This window comes from Pinus tabuliformis, chromosome 4_1 (genome assembly GCF_031772625.1).
Source record: "Pinus tabuliformis cultivar Carrire ecotype Pingquan chromosome 4_1, CPIR1, whole genome shotgun sequence".
NCBI lineage: Eukaryota > Viridiplantae > Streptophyta > Pinopsida > Pinales > Pinaceae > Pinus > Pinus tabuliformis.
In genome coordinates, this window is record NC_142303.1 from 722,252,571 (window position 1) to 722,275,059 (window position 22,489).

At 37.1% G+C, this 22,489-nt stretch overlaps 1 pseudogene; it reads left to right on the forward strand.

Annotated features, from left to right (window-relative positions):
- Positions 1-775: 775 nt before the first annotated feature.
- Positions 776-22,489, forward strand: part of LOC149178174 (mitochondrial import inner membrane translocase subunit TIM23-2 pseudogene) — a 146,027-nt pseudogene continuing 124,313 nt past the window's right edge.

The window sequence follows — 22,489 nt, forward strand, 5'->3', positions numbered from 1 at the left end:
TTCTCCCCTGCTCTGGTGCGCACATCAGTCATCAAAGAAGGTATGCCGCCGAGACAGAGGCTCATTAGCCGTAGAGGCATGAGAAGAGGGGGACCTTCACGCCCCCCGGTTGCTAATCCACCTGCAAGATGTTGCCGCTGCCTGTGCCATCAGGTGGCTGAAGCACATCCCATTCAGTCGCAGCAATTTGTGGACGCCAGGACTCCGGATTTGAGCGCTGCCCCGCTACCTGCGTTTGGTACAGCGGTATTCTCCTTCAGCAGCACCCAGAGCAATTCCAACATCAATGCTCATGTATCGGTCCTGTTTCTGGAGGAGCCGAAAGAGGAATTTGGGGCACAAACCAACGCCCAGACTCATCTGGCGGAAAGCTCCAGAGCTGCGGAGGAAAAGGCAGAGGCACAACCTGAGCCAGAGGTCGTTCCGCCATTGTCACAACCGGTGCCCGCTTCAGGCAAGGCCAAGGTTGACTGGGGGCCTCCTCCGGAAGGTGAGTACTGGATCTATGAGGAACAGTCAGATGAATAGGAGCCGGCTCAACCAAGCTCTTGCCCTCAGAAATTGCTCAGGTCTTTTTGAGGACTGTCACTCTTTCCGCAAGTGTTTAATGTATGTCGTGAATGTTTTTGTTTGTTTTGATAATTATGTTGTTCGGTGCATCTCTACGCCCTCACGAGGGATTTTGTTAAAGAACCTTCTCTTCTCTCTTTGGCCCCTGCGTGGGATAGATAACTCTGCTTTTTTTTCTCTTCAAAGGTCTACAGACACTGTGAGGATGACCTGTCTCAGTCACGGTGCCCTTGCATGGGTTTTTGAGTTTAATGGTTTTGTCTGGGAGTTGAGTATCGATGAGAATGCCCCTGTGCGGGTATTTTTTCCTGAACACTATCAATCCAGAGTGCCAACCTGGGCCTCTGGCGAATTGTAATCATGGCTGTAACTGTTCTCTCCTGTTAATGTAAATAATAGAAATAGCATAGTTTTAACGATAAAAAAAAATAAATAATAATTACAATTAATTTTAATAACAAATAATAATAATTATTAGTGATCAATCATGTATTATATATATTAAATATTAATTCAAATTTTCTAGGATTAATACTTTTTAACATTAACTATAATCAAGATAATATCATTAATTCTAATTATTATTAATTATTATAATACTAATTATTTTTATTATTAATTAGTATATTAATAATAATTAATAATAAAAAATAAAAATAAAAATAAAAATTAATTAATTAATTAATTAATTAATTAAATTAAAAAATTAAAATTAATTAATCTGAGTCAGCCGACATTCAAAAAATTTTGACAGCCGACATCCTTCTCTTTTTCTCTCCTCATTACTATTTAATCCCTCAAATTAGCTCTTCTTCTATCCAACATTCAAGTTATCCTGATGATGGATCCGAGTTGGGATTTGAAACGTTGGCAGAAAATGGTTCTTACTGTGGATTCTCCGGTAACTAAGTCGAAAGCATATATCTTGCTCCAACAACTATTTAGCCTTTGGTCGATGTAGTTTTCACGAAGTTCGATATTGTCTGCTCCATTAACCTGATTTCTAGCTACTTTTTCATCCTTGAATTATGATTAAGTTAGTTTATGTCCTTTGGAAGAATTTTGGATATTTACGATATAGAAGCCTAGAGTGTTATGGGGGATTTTCCAACAATTTGGGTGAGTTTTAATGTGTGCTTATAACATTGTATAAGCACTTTGACCATTACATTGGTATTGGTAATGGTATTTTCAAAAGAAAAAAAACAAGTTGGATTTACACTTATATAAGGGTATAATAACAACCTTGGGTTAAAATTCCATTTAATAAATGGGAATTATAAAAAATAAATAAAACCAAGGTCACAAATGTATTCCAAGTTGAATGAAGGGAAAAACATTACATTGGGAATCACTCGTGTTTAATTATTTATTTATTGGCTATGAAAATTGGCATTGGTATTAGGAAGAGGCAAAAGGAAATAAATGGAAAATTATTTATTACAGTCTAGCAAGAACATGTGGAAAGGTGCAAAAGAAATAAAATAAAATGAAGGAAATTACACTTCAGCAGGTTGGGAAGAGGAAGAGACAAGAAAAAGAGAAAATAGTAAAAGAATATGCATGCATAGGAAAATGAAGGAAAAGGAAAAGAAAATAAAATAAATTGGGAGAGACATCATTCTAACATTATTCACTTTTGGGAAAGAGAAAGAGAGAACACTACAACAAGAGGAGAGAAAAGGAGAGAGCACTTGGATAAAACTTGGGCACAAGGAACATAAGAAAGAGACAAGGAGAGATAAGCAAGGAAAGTAAGGAGCACAAGTGGAATTGGATCAACAGACATGAAGAGAATAAATTTTGCAAAGGAAAGAGAAACTTGTAGGAGAATTTTTGCAGGTAAGAGTGTGCATGTTTATTTATCTTGTTGGGATTATGATGCATGGTTTATGCATCATTTTTCCAATTATTTTTTTGTCATTGTCATGGATATTTTCATAGTTTGGTAGTCATGTACATCCTTGCAATGTGGAATTTCTTGGATAGCCATGATGTAGTAGGTTCCCTGTTTGGTTGAGCTTTGGATTTCTAGTAGATTTTGGACCTTGGTTTAGGTGGCCTTAAGAAAATCCCAAGGGTTAAGGGTGGAGATGGTTTTGTCCGAGAAGCTCTTGACAAGTGGGTGGAGACAAGGACATTTCTCTAGGTATGGTGAAGAAATTTTGAGGCATCCAAGATTATATTGTTTTTGTTGATTTATGGATCCAACATTGAACGAAATCACTTTGGTAAGAGGGTGGAGGTGGTTTCCTGTGGATTACCCATATGGTTGTGTTTTTGTTATCCAATGTGATCCCACATTCATGCTTGGAATATGGCATTGTAACAACACTAGTGAAAATTCCCTGTAATAAAAGTTAATAAAGGAAAAAATAATAACCATGGTTGATGGGACAATTATTCCAAGCTGAATGTTAGGTAAGACATCCTAGTGTGGGTCTTCATCGGTTGTTTAATGGCTAAGGAAATTGACAAAGGAAATGGCTAAGGCTTTGGAAAGGAAAATGGAAATTAGGAGAAAAGGGAGGTGAAATGTCACAAATTGCATGTGAAGAAGAAAATGAAGGAAAATAATGGAAAATGAAGAAAATAGAGGCCTCATTCATAAAAAGGCTTCTGAGGATCAGTGCACAAACTTTTGTCAGTGTAGTTTTGGATCTCTCTCATTATTATCTCTCTCTCATACTCTCAGATACTTAGAGTTTTGTTGGAGCACTCTTGGAGGGTGTGGCATACTTGGATTCTTAGAGAAAGAAGGCAAAGGAAGAGTAAAAAAGCGCAAGAGGGCATCATGATCAATAACTACAATAATTTTTCTTGTAGGTACCGAGTTGCATGTATTTTTTCCTCACTATTTTTGGCATGCATGGCATATGAATGTGGATTTTTGGTCATGATGTTAGAAATACTAAGAGGGGGGGTGAACCAATGTTTCTTTCCAATTGTTATTTTTACCATCTAGATCACTTATATTTAGGACACAAAATGAACAATAGTAGAATAAATACTTTTATTAATTTCTTATTTACAATAAATCATGTACAATAATAGTATAGGGCTCCCACCCTAGATGAAGACTCCAATCTTCAATCTCCCGGGCTCCAACATGTATTTTTCCAAGCATTGACTTGGACTTCCAAGGCTCCAGCCTTGTCAATTTTGAGACGCTAACCTCAAGGGCTTCAACCCTATATTTGGTTCAGACTCCAATCTAGTTTCTTGAGGACTCTGATCCTCTATGGCTACAACCCTATCCTCCAAGGCACCAACCTTTCCTTTTTGAGGCTCCAAGCCTCACTTTACTTCATCAATATGTATTTGGTTATACTTCACGACTCCCAATATCTTCTTCAACAAGCCCTGTCAATATTTTCTTAGTCTGCAATTTGGTCTCCACATTACATTATCAATCACAACCTTGATCTCCTTGAATTTATCACCACTATTCTCCATCGTACTCAACTGGATCTCCAAGGTCACCTCATTATGAATTCCACATATCATGGTCTCCAATAATGACTCCAAGATCAGATTCAAGATGTCTTCAGATGTCTTCAATACTTCCTTAAGATGTCTTCAAAAAGTTTCCCCAAGAAGTATCCAAGGTAATGAAGGCTTCTCCAAAACTTCAAAAATTCTTCACAAGTCAATAGTTCTTCAGTAGTCTTCACAAGTCAACAAGTCATCACAAGATTTTCAAACTAGATTTTAACAAGTTTGTTAGATGCTCAGGATAGTTTCCAAATAAACCTTTAAATTCAAAGATCCAAGTACAAGGACTACTGCAAACTCTGCTTCAAGGTTTCATCAAGGTGTCTCCAAAGCTACCCTTAAGGATGCTTCTAAAAATTCTTCTAAACTGTCCCAAAATTCAATGCAAGGTTCCTTTCAAAGTACCTTCAAGGATTTCCCCAATACAAGTCTCAAAACTAACTTCCAAAATCAATAGGCCCTGATCCAAGTGATGATGTGTATGTTGAAGTATGACAACTCAAGAAGACCGAATTCTGGGCTAGACTATCCTTCACAAATTGTGGGATTCTTAAGATATATGTTTAAGCATTCATATGTCACTAGTATGAGTTTCCAAGGTGGCTGTCAACACTTGTTTTCAATATGATCCGAGCCTCAAAAAAATATGAATGACTGAGCTTTTGAAATAAGCCACGGAACCCTTCACAAGTTCATTACTAGTCCGAGGTTCTAGTCTCCAACACGGGCTACAATTTGAGCCTCTGCAATAAGTTACAGAACCGAGATTTGAGAGGTGACTATTCACTTATTAATTCACCACAGATCTGCTCAGATATGTTAAGACTATTCGTTGTGCCAAAAAAACCACATTGTTATAGGTGACTGTCTTCACGTCTTCCATAGTTGATTGTTTCTAAGTCCAAGTTTTCCAAGGTGATTATATTACGATTAGCCCAAACAATATGCCTTGAAGTCTTCCTTAACCACCTCAGTTCATGAGATGTGAACGTCTCTTGATGTTCTGTGTATTTCCTTTTCAAATTGATAATAAAAATGAAGAGTCCAAACTTTTATTTATACCATTTTTTTCACTCTTCAAGAGACATGTCCATTGGCTTTTAAAGATGAGCTGACAAGGAGTATTTGGAAGGAGGAAGCCGACATGTGGAGAGAGATATTTAAATACGTAAACTTGGTCCCCCTTTTTTTTGACCTGTAGTCTCATAATATCCTTTATTGGAAACACAGCCACTTGAAGAGGACATGTCAAATATTGGTCTGACATGTGATGTATCACACATGCATTACCTCTGTGAAAGATTGATCATATTAAAAAAAACTATGCAAAATACCTTGTTTTCCATGGGATTAATGTATTACACCATGTTTCCTGCATTATACATTACGCCTATCATGTAGGAACATGTATGCCATGTTTGTACACCATGTTGCCTACATTATACATTATGTATGCCATGTGAGTTTGCCATTAATCAAAGTCATTTGTTAATAAGGAATTTTTATGTTGTTTCAAAATATATTTGGAGCCTAGGGTTATTTTTATTAAATATGTTTTGTAATGTTTAATGTAAGATAATATATCGTAGCATAAGGTAATTTATGGTAGTGTAAATGTATCGTTAGGGTTTAGCGATTTTATAAAGGTTTAGAAGTTATGATTTTATTTTATTTTATTTTTATGAAGTCAAATGAATATTATTTAGGGCATCATTCATGCATAGGCTAGGGTTACGGTTTCTTAAATAAGAAACCAGAACTAGGGCATCACGAGCATCTTCTAGATCTTAGGGAATAATTGTACTTAGGGGATTGCACCAATATCTTTATTGAAATATGACCTAGGGTTTGCATGATGTTTGCTTATTCATGCATCACAAGAATATTTTCCATCTTCGATAATGCCATTTGACATCAATGAAAATTTTGACTAACAAACTCCCCCTTTGTCATTGATGGAAATATTCTTCCCCTCTTCAACATTTTCTCCTGCTTTGACATCAATGGAAAATGGGGTGCCCAAGTACTCCCCCTATCAAGCTGCGTATTTTCATCATATTTGCTTTAGCAATAGTATTTCTTCATTGGTATGTTACTCCCCCTATCATGGTGCTCTTCCTTTGGGAATGTGATCCATGATAGATGTTCTTACATGAACCAACTCCCCCTACCTGCGTAAACTCCTCTGGCTTCTTTAAACAAGAATGATTAATAACTCCCCCTAACTTTATTCATTGTCTCCCTTTTGGAAGATTCTCATCAAACACTTGGGATATCACATCTTGAGATCTTCATCAAATCAAAAACATGTTTTGTTGGCTAGAGTGTCTAAGAGACTTTCAAATCCAATTTGCTTCTTTCTCCATATTTGTGTAACTTTCTTTTCTGTCTTGGTTATCATGCTTCTAGTTAGTGTGGGGACCCAATTCAAGTTACAATCATGTGCCATATGTCCAATGTTATGGAAATTGAAGCACCCCATACTATTTATGAATGAGTAATCATGACTTCTTCTCTCAAAATTTCTTCTAGGAGATTGTTAGGGATCATTACATTTGTCTTTGTGATATGCCCTACAATCTCTTACCATGTGCCCAAATTTTGTACAAGAATAGAAATAACCAAGAAATATACTTTGTACCCAGGAGATGAATATTTCCTTGATGTAATTTGGAAGTCTTTTTTCCTTGGGATTCGTTTATGATATTAATTTCCTTTTGTTTTCTTGACACCATGTGCAAGTCTCCATGGAGTAGGATTCCTTCCATAGTTGTCTTGACTCTTCTCCTTGCCTTTGCTGGAACTGGAAGCATTAACATTTCTTACTGGCTTCCTCACATCCTTTTTTTTTGAAGCATTATCATTATTTCTTGAGGATTCACCTACATAGCCAAGACCTGATTTATCAAGGGGAGACCTTTGATGACTTAGGATGTTATCTAGGGTTTGAGAACTTTTCAATTTCTTATTCAGCAAGTCAACTTCCTTTTTAAGAAAGACAATTTCTTCCTTCATTTCCTTTCATTCTTCATCCTTATTTAATAGTATGATCTCCATTTATTCCTTCATCTTGGTTGCTTCACATGATTGGGACTTAAGAGAAGTGATTTCTGATCTTAACTTGGTGATGTCATCATCCTTTTCTTCTAGTTGGCATGTCATTGTGTTTCTCTCCTTTTCTGCTTCATCAACTTGTCCTTCTATGAATGCCAAAGCTTCCATCACCTTCTCAGATCCTTGTGCTTGTTTCCTTGCTTCTTCTAGTTGAGATCTAAGGGAGGAGATCTCTTCCTTGTATTGACACATCTCTGCTTCAATTTTGTTTAAACTCTTGAGTCTTTGTTCAAGCTGGCTTGACAAAGTTTCTTCCCTTTTCTTTGCCTTATCCAATTGATTTTTCATGGATATGACTTCTTCATGATGCTTTCTTTTGTTATTATTAAATTCCTCCTTAAGCTTGGTGATCTCATCATCTATTTCTTGTACTTGAAGCTTAAAAATGTCAACTTCCTTCCTTGTCTTTTCCTCGTCACCATCTTGTGCTTTCTTATTAATTTCCTCATTTTCCTTTTTCAAATTGTTAATCTCTTCCATGGCAGCTATAAGTTTAGGTAGGAGATATTATTCAAAGTCTTTTGTACTTTCTTCTTCTTCTAGGTCTTTTATGGCCTTGATGTCATCACCCTTATTTTCAGCTTCCTTGATGGGTTCTGGATTTCCTTCTTGCTTTCCATCATCTTCTTGACGAGAGGTCATCATCAATTTTCCTTTTAAGTGAAGGTCATGAAGTTTGTCCCATATATCTTCTACTAACAAACATTTCTCCAAATTGGCCTTTGTAGAATCTAGTAGCCCATTCAAAATTTCCTTCATCTCTCTTGCATTGTACTCCTTAGATTCTTCATCCATCATGCTATCAGTGATCACTAATTCCAAAACTTCAACGCCTTGAGCCATTAAGAAATTTCTCATTCTTACCTTTCATACATCAAAGTTTCCATTGAATATTGGAACTTTCCCAAATTTATTGTCTTCATTTTTCATGGTTGAGGAAGAGGCATCTTTGGAAGGATTCAAGGTTTTCTTCCTTGGATTTTCGATTTTTGTTCTAAGGATCAAACTTCAAGTTGTTAGGATTTGAGTGAAGGTACTGGACTTGATTCCGATTGTTGGATATAATAAGAGGGGGTTGAACCAATATTTATTTTCAATTGTTATTTTTACCAATTATATCACTTACATTTAGAACACAAAATGAACAATAATAGAATAAATAATTTTATTAATTTATTCTTTACAATAACTCAAGTACAATAATAGTATAGGGCTCTAACCCTAGATGAAGACTCCAATATTTAATCTCAAAATCTCCAACTTGTATTTTTCTAAACACCAACTTGGACTTCTGAGGCTCCAACCTTGTCAATTTTGAGGCACCAATCTCAAGGGTTTCAACCCTATATCTGGTTTAGGCTCCAACATGCTTTCTTGAGGAATCTGATCCTCTAGGGCTCCAACCCTATCCTCCAAGGCACCAACCTTGTCTTTTCAAGGCTCCAACCCTCACTTAACTTCGTCAAGATGTATTTGGTTATACTTCATAGCTTCCAATGCCTTCTTCAATGAGCCTTGTCAAACTTTGCTTAGACTTCACTTTGGTCTCCAGATTACATCATCAATAACAACATTGATCTCCTTGAAGTTTTCAGCACTACTCTTCATCATACTCAACTATATCTCCAAGGTCACCCCATGATGACTTCAACGCATTATGGCCTCCAGTAGTGACTCCAAGATTAGCTGCAAGATGTCTTCAGATGTTCTCAATAATTCCTTAGGATGTCTTCCATGTGTTTCCCCAAGAACTATCCATGTCAATGAAGGCTTCTTATAGGAATGCTCCAAAACTTCAAGAATGCTTCACAAGTCAATAGTTCTTCACTAGTCTTCACAAATGAACAAGTCTTCATAAGTAAGAAAGTGATTACAAGATTTTAAAACTAAACTTCAACAAGCCTGCTAGATGATTAGGATAGTTTTTAAAGAAACATTTAAATTAAAATCTCCAACTACAAGGACTATTGCAATCTTTGCTTCAAGAATTCATCAAGATGTCTCCAAAGCTACCCTCAAGGATGATTCTAAAAATCCTTCTAAACTCTCTCAAAATTCACTTCAAGATTCCTTTCAAAGTACCTTCAAGGATTTCCCCAGAACAAACCTCAAAACTAGCTTCCAAAATCAACGGGACTTGCTCCAAGTGATGATGTGTATGCTGAAGTACGACAACTCTAGAAGACCGATTTTTGGGCTAGATTATCCTTCACAAACGACAAGCTCCTTAAGTGATATGTTTAAGACTGCATATGTCACTAGTCTGAGTTTCCAATGTGATTGTCCACACTTATTTTCAATATGATTCGAGCCTCAAAAAGGATGACCGACCGAGCTTCTGAAATGAGCCAAAAAACCCTTCACAAGTTCATTACTGGTCCGAGCTTCTAGTCTCCAACACAGGCTGCAACCTGAGCCTCTATAATAAGGTACATAACCAGCATTTGAGAGGTGATTGTTCACTTGTGAATTCACCGTAGATCTACTGAGATATGTTAAGACTATTCTGTGTGCCAAAAAAATTGCACTGTTATAGGTGACTATCTTCACGTCTTCCATAATTGATTGTTTCAGGTCTAAGTTTTCCAAGCTGACTGTAATCTGATTAGCACAAACAATATGCCTTGAAGCCTTCCTTAGCCACCTCAATTCACTATATGTGAACGTCTCTCGTTGTTCTGTGTATATGTTTTTCTAATTGATAATAAAACTGAAGAGTCTGAACTTTTATTTATAGAATTTTTTCCATTCTTTAAGAGACATGTCCATTGGCTTTTAAAGATGACTCGACAAGGGGTATTTGGAAGGAGGAAGTCGACATGTGAAGAGAGATATTTAAATACGTAAACTTGGTGTCCCCCCCTTTTTTTTGACCTGTAGTTTCATAGTATCCTTTATTGGTAGCACAACAACTTGAAGAGGACATATCAAATATTGGTCTGCCAGGTGATTTATCAGACACACATTACCTCTATGAAAGATGAATCATATTAAAAAAATCTATGCAAAAGACCTTGTTTGTCATGTGAGGAATGTATTACACCATGCTGGTTGCATTATACATTTTGTCTGCCATATAGGAACATGTATGCCATGTTTGTACACCATGTTGCCTGAATTATACATTATGTCGGCCATGTATGGAACGTGTATGCCACAAGAGTTTTCGATTAATCAAAGTCATTTGTTAATAGAGAATTTTTATGCTATTTCAAAAGATATTTGGATCCAAGGGTTATGTTTATTAAATATGGTTTGTAATGTTCAATGTAAGATAATATATCGTAGCATAAGGTAATGTATGGTTAGGGTCTAGCAATTTTATAGGAATGTTTAGAATTTAGGAAAAAAAAATATGAAGTCAAATGAATATTATTTACGGAATCATTCGTGCATAGACTAGGTTTAAGGTTTATTAAATAATAAACAAGAACTAGGGCACCATGAGCATCTTCTAGAGATTAGGGAATAAATGTACTTAGGGGTTTGCACCAATATCTTTATTGACATATGACCTAGGATTTGCATGAGGTTAGAGAAACATCACGAAATGGTTTTTCATGCATCACAAGAATATTTTCCATCTCTAATAATTCCATATTGACATCAATGATAACCTTGACCAACACATGATCTGTCATTGGCATGGAGGATTGCCTGGATTGACAATGGATTTCCTAGCCTTGCCATTTCCTTGATAGCCATGGAGATTGCGGGTTTATTTCCTTGTTCATTTTGGTTGGTTCTCTTGTTTCCTTAGCTTGGCTTGAGTTATTATTTTTTCGAAGCCTTGGTTGGAAAAATGCTCTAGAAGCCCTGTAAAAGCTTGGGCTGAATTACTAGTCCTGGAAGCCCTTGGTGGGTTGAGTTACTAGTCTTGGAAGCCTTGGTTGGACAAATGCTCTAGAAGCCCAGTGGCAGTTGTGGGTTAATTTACTAGTCCTGGAAACCTTGGTTGGAAAAAATGCTCTGGAATCCTTGGAAGGCTTGGATAGAGACCAATCTGATGATGGTTTTGTGATTTTCGACCATGAGGTGGAATCACTATTTGATGGGTTGAGGTGGATGGCCTATGGAAGCCTTGTGTGGCTTTGGATTGATGTGTTCTAAGAGATACCACACTCATGCTTGGAATATAGAACGAGGGTGAATGGTTGAAGAGAGATTTGGTTAAGCCATTCTATGGTCGGGTGGAATGTGGATGTCGCATCCTAGGTTTGGATTTTTCATCATCAATATGAGTTTATTTCTCCTTTTATTTCCATGAGTTTTATACTGGATTATATGTGGTTTAAATGGCTATGATTAAATTGGTATTTATGCTACTATTATGTTGGTTATGTATGTGTTTTATGACAATAGTTATGTATGGCTCTCATCATGTTCTTACTTGTAAATGAATGATCAATACATCTATGACCTAATGGATGAAATGGCAATTGATGTGTTGAGGCATCAATGTTTCCTAGCGATTCTCATCTAGGTATGAGACCCTTATGCTCAGTTCTAGTATTTTCACCTGTAGATTACATATTCATTATATGTTTGACGAAATTCCTATCATGGCTAGTTGGGGTCCAGTTAAGGTCTCATTCAATTGATTGCATTTATAATGTCATTTCCTTGTTATTTTAATGTTCTGAAGATGTGATTCAATTATGCACACATGTGATCTTGGCCCGAAAAGGTGGCTCAAATCCTAGGGACATTGGTATAACACTATGCAAAATAGTCCCTAGTTGCTAGCTTGCAGGCCCATGAGAGCATCCAGAGGTCCTTGGGCACTAACATGCCCATAGATGAGAGAATCTAGAGGTCAAGTGGCCAAAATCTCAGTAGGACCTAGGTACTGGTTGGAAGAAAGGTTGTATAGGTTTTTGAGGGTCCTAATGTTGATGTTGAATGTTTGTATGATGTGTTTCTATCAGTTCCACTTCCTTAATGTAACTTAGGAGGTTGAATAATTTCATAGCGTCCTCTCATCTCATGTTTACCCCATCTGGACGGTTGCTTGGGTAGATGTGGGAGGAGGCTGACACAGGAACAAGGGTGATTGGCTGAAAGAAAGGTTCGGTTCAGCCCAGTATATGGTCATGTGGTACGTTGAAGTCACTGACTTGTTTGGCACTATGCATATGCTATTATTTGTTATACTTTAATGATATCAATGAGCATGAGTTCTATTTTAATGTATGATTATGTGACTAGTTTATCATGGTTTTCTTCTGATTAAATGTTGATTACATGCATGGTACATTTCTCATGATATGAAGAGCTCTTGTTATAGATCTTTCTTATGGTTGATAAGCTCTTAAATTATCTATATGGATGCATGCTTTAATCCTTGTTTTTATAACTAAGTATGAGATGATATCAAGCCTTTTTGATGAACATCTAAAGTAATGAAATAATTAAGAGATTATTCATTCATGACCTACTGATAATATGTTTAGAAAGTATTTTTATAAATGATTCACATATCTTGAATAAGTTTTGAACAAGAATAGAGCCTAGAGTAGAGCATATAGACACATAGATATTGTTGATAGAGATATGGATAATTATGGAAATTGGGTTCTAAGAAATCCCTAAAAATGCAGAACAAAGGTTGTGGTTGTATGCATAAAAAGAGGAAATTTCATCCACAACCGCATGGAGGATGAGTTATGCATGCGTTTGGAGCCATCTGGTTGCACTGAAAATATTGTGAGTGTGCAGTTACGTAGTAAAGCTTGGTTGAAAGTGGTTCCAACTTAGAGAAAAGGTCACATGTGGGAATTGTTTGAGTACATTTGGGAGATCATGTGTCTCTAGGTGATGAACTAAGGCTTGACAAGTCAACCCCATTTCCATAACTGAATATTGGAGGTTCGGTCATGCATAGTAACTCTCATTTCATGTTTACCCTAGTGAGCTTGTAAAAGTTGGTAAATGTGTGGCGGGGTTTTACGGAGTGGTATCAGAGCAGGTTCACATCATTGAACCTCAGGGTAAATTAAGATGGTTATGAAAATATGTATGTTTATTATGCATTCATGAAAATTATTTTATTGTTAATTTTATTCTAGTGTCTTGATTCATGCATGTACTCATATGTTATTTATATTATTAGTATGTATCATGTTAATATAGATTGACCTGTGCAAATGAAATAGCCTCACCAATAGTAGGTTGAGGTAATGTTTTGATTATGCATTTTATTTTATCTAACAATGATATGTTGCAGGAAATAGTAGGTCAAGAGACGAAGATCAAAATGGTGAGTATAGTTCTTAAGACTCCCCATGAAGGCCAAAAGAGAAATCAATGCGATGGGAAAAATTAATTCTACAGCAAGGAGAGGAAGACTCTCCTGATCTAGAAGATTCATTGAGAAGTTTTAAGGAAGAGATCATAATTTGCAAAGAAGATAATGAGAGGTTTATTGAAGCATGTGAAAGGCTTATAAAATCTCAAGAGAATCAAGACGAGGTTAACACGGTTTTCTTCAAATTCTTTTAGATTTACAGAAGCATGGATAGTTGGGGACTAGTCATGGAGATAACAGGAAGTAAAAATGAATGAAGCCTATAGAAGTATGTCTCAGAAAATGTACATGATGGACCTAGATGATACAGTAAAGAGTGGTAGACTCTTGGATACACCTGAGAGGAGATCTAGTACGCATGGATTTTATTCTAGTTCTACTTCTAGGAGAGATCAATGGAATCACCACCAACATCATTCTAGGAGGAGAGAGAAGGGATATTTTCTAGAGGAATTCAAGAAAGACAAGCCTTGTACTTTTGATAGTGGGATGACCAAATTAGAAGATGCAGAAGCATGACTGCTTGGAATGATGATTTTTTTCATACTTCATGATTACTTAGAGAATATGAAGCCCAGGGTATATACTTTCAGTCTCAAAGGAAAAGTAGATATCTGGTGGAAATATTTCAAGCATGTCAGAGGTATAAGGGAAGAGGAGCTGAATTGGGAAGAGTTCGAAAGACTCTTTAGGAATAAGTGCCTATCTAAGAGGTATTATGATGGAAAGGCCAAATAATTATATGATCTCAGGATGTGCTCCATGATAGATGAAAAATATATAACCATATTTATAGAGTTGTTGAGATATGTGCCCTATCTAAAGGATGAGAAAGCAAATATCCAAAGGTTCATCAATGGATTTCCATTATCATTCAAACATCAGATTGAGTTTGATGAACTACAATTATTGGAGGAAGCCATAAGGAAGTTGAAGCATTCCTATGAATATTCAAAGTGCAAGCCTGAGTTCAAGCATGACTGGAAGGGTAGTGAGAAGACTAAAATAAAATGCCCCAAGAAGCGAGGAAGATCTCAGGACAAAGGTGAGAAGGAAAATGTGGCCCCCATAAGAAGTTCAATGCGGTTGAGAAAGGACATGGGTCTCAGCCTGTGGAGTAGAAGAATGAAGGTAGTGGCAGAGAACCATTGAAGTGGTGGATTTGTTGTAGAGATCATTGCAAGAAGGAGTGTCCATTGTATCAAGCTGGAAGGCCTCATATTTATAGTTCTTAGGAGGCATAGTCAATTAGGAATGAAGGTCAGAGATTTTGTGCATGGATTGGTTGTTTATTCATAGGAAAATAGTAGATTTCTATGAGAAGGCCACCGAGTTCCTATATGAGGATGGAGAAAAAATATTCTTATAGGGAAAGATTAAGCCTACATCAATGAGGATGGTTATATATGCAAGAAATAACGTTTATTTTTTGTAGTACATGTTTCTAGTGAAAAAGGGAAGGATGATGAGGATGATGAAGTCCTGAGGAGGTATCCTATCTTGCAATAGTTTCAGGATGTGATTCTGAAAGAGATTCTAGAGTTTCCTCCTTATAGAGAGGTGGATTTCTCTAATTGAGTTGATACCATGAGAAACACCAACATCTAAGGATCTGTACAAGATGAGTGCTCCCAAGTTAATGTAACTAAAGTTGCATCTTAAAGAGATGCCTAATAAGGGATACAGAAGGCCAAGTATGTCTTATTGGAGAGGACCGGTGTTGTTTGAAAGGAATAATGATAGTAATTTTAGATTGTGCATTGATTATACGTAGTTAAAAAAGGTGGCCATCAAGAATAGGTTCACATAAAAGAATAAGACATCTGCAAGAATGCATTTCATACAAGGTATGGGAACTATGAGTTTTTGGTGGTTCATTTTGGTCTTACCAATGCTCCAACCACCTTCATGTGTATGATGAATAGTTTGTTGTGCCCTTACCTGGATAAGCTTGTGATAGTCTTTGTTGATGATATATTGGCGTATTCAAGGAATGAGGAGGAGCATGAAGAGCATCTAAAAAGAATATTGAGATTGTTGAGAGAGCATAAGTTGTAAGCCAAACTCAATAAGTGTAGATTCTTTTAGACTTAGATTCATTACTTGGGACATGTTGTTTCCAAGGAAGGGATACCAATGGATCCATATAAGATTAAGACTATTATGGAGTGGCTAGCTATAAAGAATGTGGATGAGGTTGTATCATTCATGAGACTAGTAGGTTATTATAGGAGATTCATCAGGAACTTCTCTAAGATTAGTTATCCTATAGAATATTTGTAAAGGAAGGGAAGGAAGTTTGAATGGACTATTGAGTGTACAACTAGTTTTCATCAGTTGAAGCAAATTCTTACCAATGCTCCAGTTTTACAGATTGGAGATCCTAGCATGAACTTTGTGGTTTATACAGATGCTTTCAAGGAATAAATTGGTGGAGTCTTGATGGAGGAAGGGAAGTTGGTTTACCATGAATCAAGGAAGGTGAATGAGCATGAGCATAATTATGTGACTCATGATCTTGAGTTGGCAGCTATCATTCGTGCACTAAAGATGTGGATACATTATCTCATTAGTAGGAGGCTTGTTTTGATGTGTGATCGTAGTGGACAGAGGTACTTGTTTGACCAACCCAATTCGAACATAAGGAAAGCTAGATGGTTGGCTACTCTTAGTGAGTTTGATTTTGAGAGCAGGTACATCAATGACAAAGAGAACGTGGTTGCCTATGCTCTCCGTAGAAGAGTGTAGGTGAATCATATTTCAGTTGTGAGTTGTTATGGGATATATTTGAGAGAGTGTATCATAAATGCAGGGAAACATGATGAAAGATACCAGCAGTTGATGCAAATATTGCAGCAGTGAGGTGAGTGTGACAAAGATGGAAATATTCTTGCCCTCTTCAACATTTTCTCCCCTTTTGACATCAATTGAAAATGGGGTGCCCAAGTACTCCCTCTATCAGGTTGCTTCTTTTCACCATATTTGCTTTATCAATAGTATTTCTTCATTGGTATGTTACTCCCCCTATCATGGTGCTCTTCCTTTGGGAAATGTGATCCATGATACATGTTCTTACATGAACCAACTCCCCCTGCCTACTTAAACTCCTCTAGCTTCTTTAAACAAGAATGATTAAGAACTCCCCCTAACTTTATTCATTGTCTCCCTTTTGGAAGATTCTCATCAAACACTTGGGATATCACATCTTCAGGTCTTCATGAAATCAAAAACATGTTTTTTTGGTGTTATTCCCTAAATCTACCTCAGGCTAAAGGAAGGCAGGTCTAGGGTAATATCAAACCACGCTTGACCTGGTAGCTAGCCCTACCAGGTCAGGAGAGGGCTCTCTCCTTATCAATCTCAATGAAAATTTATCAAGGAAGGCTTGAGATGACTGATATTAAAACTAATTTTAGGGTAGGTGTACTTGCTTAGAGGAATTTGATTGATTTTTAATGGTTGGTTGTTGGATCAGATGGGGAAGGCAGCTTTGGGTCCGGGAAATCAGCATAGATTTGCAGAGGTTTCTGTGGGGCGAGGTAGGTAAGTGGTTTAGCACTTTGAAATGAGTGTAATGGAGAGTCTAAAGACTGGTGAGGATCTGGAGAGGGCATAAAAATTTCATGAATCCTCTTTAGATAGTAGAAAAGATATAAAACTAAATAAACCCTAAGGTAGAGCACTGAAATACCAATGGATTCTACCTTTTACACTTGATTCATTTAGTTATGCAGAATAAGGGAGATGATAGCACAAATAAACATCAGATCAACTGAATTACAAAGAGGAAAACAATGCTAATTCACATTACCACAAGAATCCCAGAAAATGCTGCAAAACCCTGGTTTATTTCCTTGCCAAACTACAAAAGTGATGTACAATAGTGCTCAATGCATCCACAAGAGTACAACCTTGACAAATGACTAAGAAAGTACAAGATATAGGCATCAAACCACCTATGCTAGCCATCAGGGATCGAATCAATGAGTTAAGGAGTTGTTTCAACAACATCTAAACTAGGAACTACAAAATAGGTAGTCGAACAACTTGCCTCTAAAATTATGGAAACTGATTCATTCATCCTTCAACCAATTCTAACTGGTGTATCTACCTCCTCAGGTCATTTTTCATCATTTTTACATTATAGTACATTAATTTACATCATATTACATCATGAATTTTACCATGAGAGAGAAAAAGTCAAACTGATAGAAAACTAGGCGAAAATTTTGAGTTTTGAGCAAAATTGGCAAAATTTTCTCCTATGCGTAGCGCCGCTGGTTCTATGCGTAGCGCTTTTTCCAGGCTAGTTTTGGAAGGCTTCTCGAAGTCCAAATTAGATGTAGGGTAGCTCATTGGAAATATTGGTGAGTCTACTTTCTGGGAAAACTTGAATTTTTGGATTTGGAGTCCATTTGACCCTCCAAAAATGCAATCTCCCAAGACTGCTTCCTGCGTGGCAAAAAGTGGCAGAGAGGGCATTTTTTGGGTATTTTTTTCCCTTTTGGAGACCTAAAACTTGTCCAAAATTCTCAGCCATTTTTGAAAATGCATATTTTTTCATGTTGATTCCAAATATGTAAGCCATTTTTCAAGAAGATGCCTCCATCAAAATCGTAGCGCCAGTGGCGCTACGCACCTGTTGGAAAACCCTGTGTTAAAAATTTCTATGCGTAGCGCCACTGATTCTGTGCATAGCACCGTTTTCAGATCAAGTTTTGGAGGCCTTTTAGGTGTCCACATTGGGTGCAAAATAGCTTGTTGAAAATCTTGTTGAGCCTACTTTCCAACACAACTTTAATTTTTCAATTTGGAGTTCATTTGTTCTGTCAAAAGTAAAATCTCCCAAGACTGGTCAAAATGTGCAAAATGAGGCTACCTAAAGGTAGAGTGCTGTTGCAGCCAACTTCTGAAGGTCTTCATCAACTCCAAATTGAGCTCATGATAGCTCATTGGAAATATATTGGTGTCTAGTTATCATTTAACTCATCAAAAAAATCATTTGACCAACAACTCTAGGAGAAATCTTGATTTGCTCAAGGTCACTCCAGAGGTGCAACAACCCTCCTAAGGCAACTTTATTTTTGACATTTCTCTAAAACCATGACACCTGTGTAAAACATGAAGGAGAATTTTTTTCTTTGGCCTGTTATGGACAAAAACCTCTCTCAATTTTGTCAAATTCATCTTCTATTTTGTAGAAACATCATTTGAGTAAAACCTACCCCGATGTGTTGAACAGGGGATTTGTTGAAATGAAGGGAAATGAAGGGGATAAGGGGCTTCTAAATTCTTGAGGAAATTTTTGGAAGTAGGGAGGGATTTTAGGAAATAGGGAAAAGTGGAATTTCAAAGATTGAGTGAGGGAAGGGGTCCAAAAGGGCTAAACACAGGCCTAGCCTAGAAAATTGTCAAATTGTAGCAAGAAACTAGGGTTTGTGGGAAAATGAGGAATTTGAGGGATATTAGTGATGAGAAGTGTTTAATAAGGTACATTAAGGATAGGGGAAGTTGTATGAACATCAAGATACAATTTTTGTTAATGATTTGACCATCCAAGAGAAATCACCTTCAAAACCCTAGGAGAGGGAAATGAGCCTTACCTAAGCACAACTGAAGCACGAACAAGGTGTAAAATGACCCATTGGAACATGAAATGATGATGGAAACTCTTTGAATGATGGTACACTCAGCTGAGTGGTGACACGGACCGACACTTGGAAAACTCTGGAAGGAGTGAAAACAAACCATAGACCTAATACCCAAAGACCAAATTTTACTTGAAGACTCATTGAAATGAAAAAAATTGATTTTGGCACCCTAAAATCACTTTGTAAGAGCATATTTGATCACTGGAGGAAGGCTTCAAACATTGACACTAACATTGGCTCCAATGGGGATGGTATCTCCTTGGAGGTGCCAAGAACTGTAGAGATTTGGGACAGTAGACCAGTGCCTTATCCATTGGGCAATATGGAGTCAATAACTTCAAAACACCCAAAAACCAATTACTATGAAACTTTGACTCAAGACTCATAGTTGAACTGACTAATTCAAAACTAAAATAATACTCTCAAAAGCTGAAACTAGACACTTGGCTAAAGCTTTCTTGAAACTGACTGAAACAAAAAATGACTCAAGACTAAAACACAACTGACAAATTGGAAAATATGCTCAAAATGGAGCTTATTCAATAGAACCTACTCTAGTTGTTCCATTCATCACCTGATCAAGTGAAATGAAACAACCAAGGCAACCAAGTAAGCATTCTGGCTACTGTTTGCATTCTCCACAAGTGCTTGCTTATGAACAACAAGAAAGAACTACTGAAAGGCAACTCCCATGAAGATTTGTAAATATATCCGTTGAATAATATGGATTCTCTGTCTGACTCCAAAAACACTGCATAAGGATATTGAAATTCATGCACACTGGGACTTAGCTCATCCAATGGATTACTTTTCTTCTCCTCGTACCATGAATGCAAATGTTCATCTGAGCTTTGTGACGAGACTCCTGCTGAAAATGACAAAGAAACTGGCTGTCCAATCAAATTTGTATCAATACTTGTTTCAAGCTCACAGTTAGCTAGTGGAGAAGGACTTTGACTATAGACATCATCCCACACATCAGCGATTGGATAATGAAAAACTTGAAAAGATTGCTGCAACCCATTTTCTATTGGCTCCGATGAGATTACATGGTTTCCTACAGGTTGCTCATTTGAAGATGTACTATGCAATTTTCCCTTCAAAAACTGAAATGATTCAAAACAAAATGGTACAGAATCATCTGGCATCATTTAATCATATGGTCCGGCTTCCAAGTATTTATTTGCAACTTGACAATCAATGGCATTCGGTGGCTGCGAATCTAGATATGATAACTCTTGAACAAGGATTTCATTGCCCTCAAGATGGTCCATATCAAAACTTATCGATGGTTGATTTCTGATTGCATGAAAGTTGTCTTTGATGAATTGAAATGAAGAAAAACAAAAAGGCAAAGATCCTTCACTTACTTCAAAATTTGCTGCACTTTCCTCCTAATTTTCATAGCTGATCTGCAACGGCTGATCACTGTACTCGAACTGCTGAAAGTGAACTTCCTCCTTCCACAAACCAGCTACTAATTTGTTTGCAAGACTAGCTTCTGTTTGGAGAAAATAATCATCATCATCATACTGATCGAACTTAGGCAAATCATCAGTATAAAACACATCATCAAGCATACATGTCATATCAGTAGATCTCTCTTCTCCAAGATGATCTATAAAATAATCATTATCAGATCTATGACAACTGGGATAAGAAAGAAAATGTTTTGGATCAGCAACTTGTTCTTCTTCAATCAGCAAGCTATGATCTTCAGCATCATACTCATTCCTTGTGGTGATCTTTTGCATCATCTCTTCCACTGCACTTACCAAAATGTCGAGCTTTACCTCTAAAGATGTCGATTCCTCTGGATCTATGTTCTTCATCTCTTCTTCCTTCAACTTTGCCCTTGTAATCAGCAAATTAGCCTCTACATATAATGCACTATTCTACATCTCTTCAAGCATTGCAAGGTTCCTTTCTCTCAATTGAAACTCCATTTCCAGATCAAAGTCTTATGAGTAGTGCAAGAGAGAATCTAGGAGGAGGCCTCATATTAATTGGCATCGAAAAATAGGCTTGGTTAAACCTGGCAGAAAACTGTTGCACCGTCTCCCCTGACAGTCTTTTCAGCTGGTTATACTCTTCTATAATCAAGAAAGGGTTCTGTATGGCCACCCACCTGTCGAGGAAAATTTTGACGAACTGCTGGAAATCTGAGATGCTCGCATCAGGTAGTGTTTTGAACCAACTCTTGACTTTTCCTTGCAAAGAAAGAGCAAAAAGCCTAATACTGACATCTTCTTCATCAACTTCAAAAAGTTCAAGAAAAGACTCAAAATTCAGTACATGTCTCTCAGCAATGATGTTGTCGCATTCACCATCAAATCTTGGTAAATAGATGTCATGATTTTTAGGGAAAGCATGGGATATAGGAGGTAAAATCAGAGGCTTCTATCTATCTGGAATTTTACAAGGTAGTGGGGTATGTACAGAAGCTGTAGAATGAGTCTTGGTCTCTTTAGCCTCATAATTTTGAAGACGGTCATCACAAGATTCAGAATAATGGTTTTGATCAAGCTCAAAGGCACGTAAATCTTTGGTACTCACAATCTTCAAAGGGAAGGAATCAAATGCAGGTCTGGGATCTTTTCTCAAACACAGTATACTTCGTAAAGCGTTCTTGACATTCTCAAGAAACGAGAATAAATAATTTAAAACAAAAAACATAATGTCTTGGATGAAATTCCAACGTGAATACCTGATCTCTCCATATTGTCCTTTCATGCTTTTTCTGGTCAGGTTCATCCTCCAGTGGAGTCCTTTGATTTGAAGTCAAAACTGATTTGGAATTGCTAGGTGAATGATTTCAGCCTTTCCGGTGTCTAATCGTTGTCCACCACCAACAATCAGATCTGAACTTGATTACATTTCCTTGAGGAACATAAAACTACATTCCCCAGTATGGTTCCCACTATGTTATTCCCTAAATCTACCTCAGGCTGAAGGAAGGCAGGTCTAGGGTAACATCAAACCATGCTTAACGTGGTAGCTAGCCCTACCAGGTTGGGAGAGGGCTCTCTCCTTATCAATCTCAATGAAAATTTATCAAGGAAGGCTTGAGATGACTGATATTAAAACTAATTTTAGGCTAGGTATACTTGCTCAGAGGAATTTGATTGATTTTTAATGGTTGGTTGCTGGATCAGATGGGGAAGGCAGCTTTGGGTCTGGGAAATCAACACAGATTTGGAGAGGTTTCTGTGGGGTGAGGTAGGAAAGTGTTTTAGCACTTTGAAATGAGTGTAATGGAGAGTCTAAAGACTGGTGAGGAGTTAGGGAGGGCATGCAAATGTCCTGAATCCTCTTCAGACAGTAGAAAACATGTAAAACTAAATAAACCCTA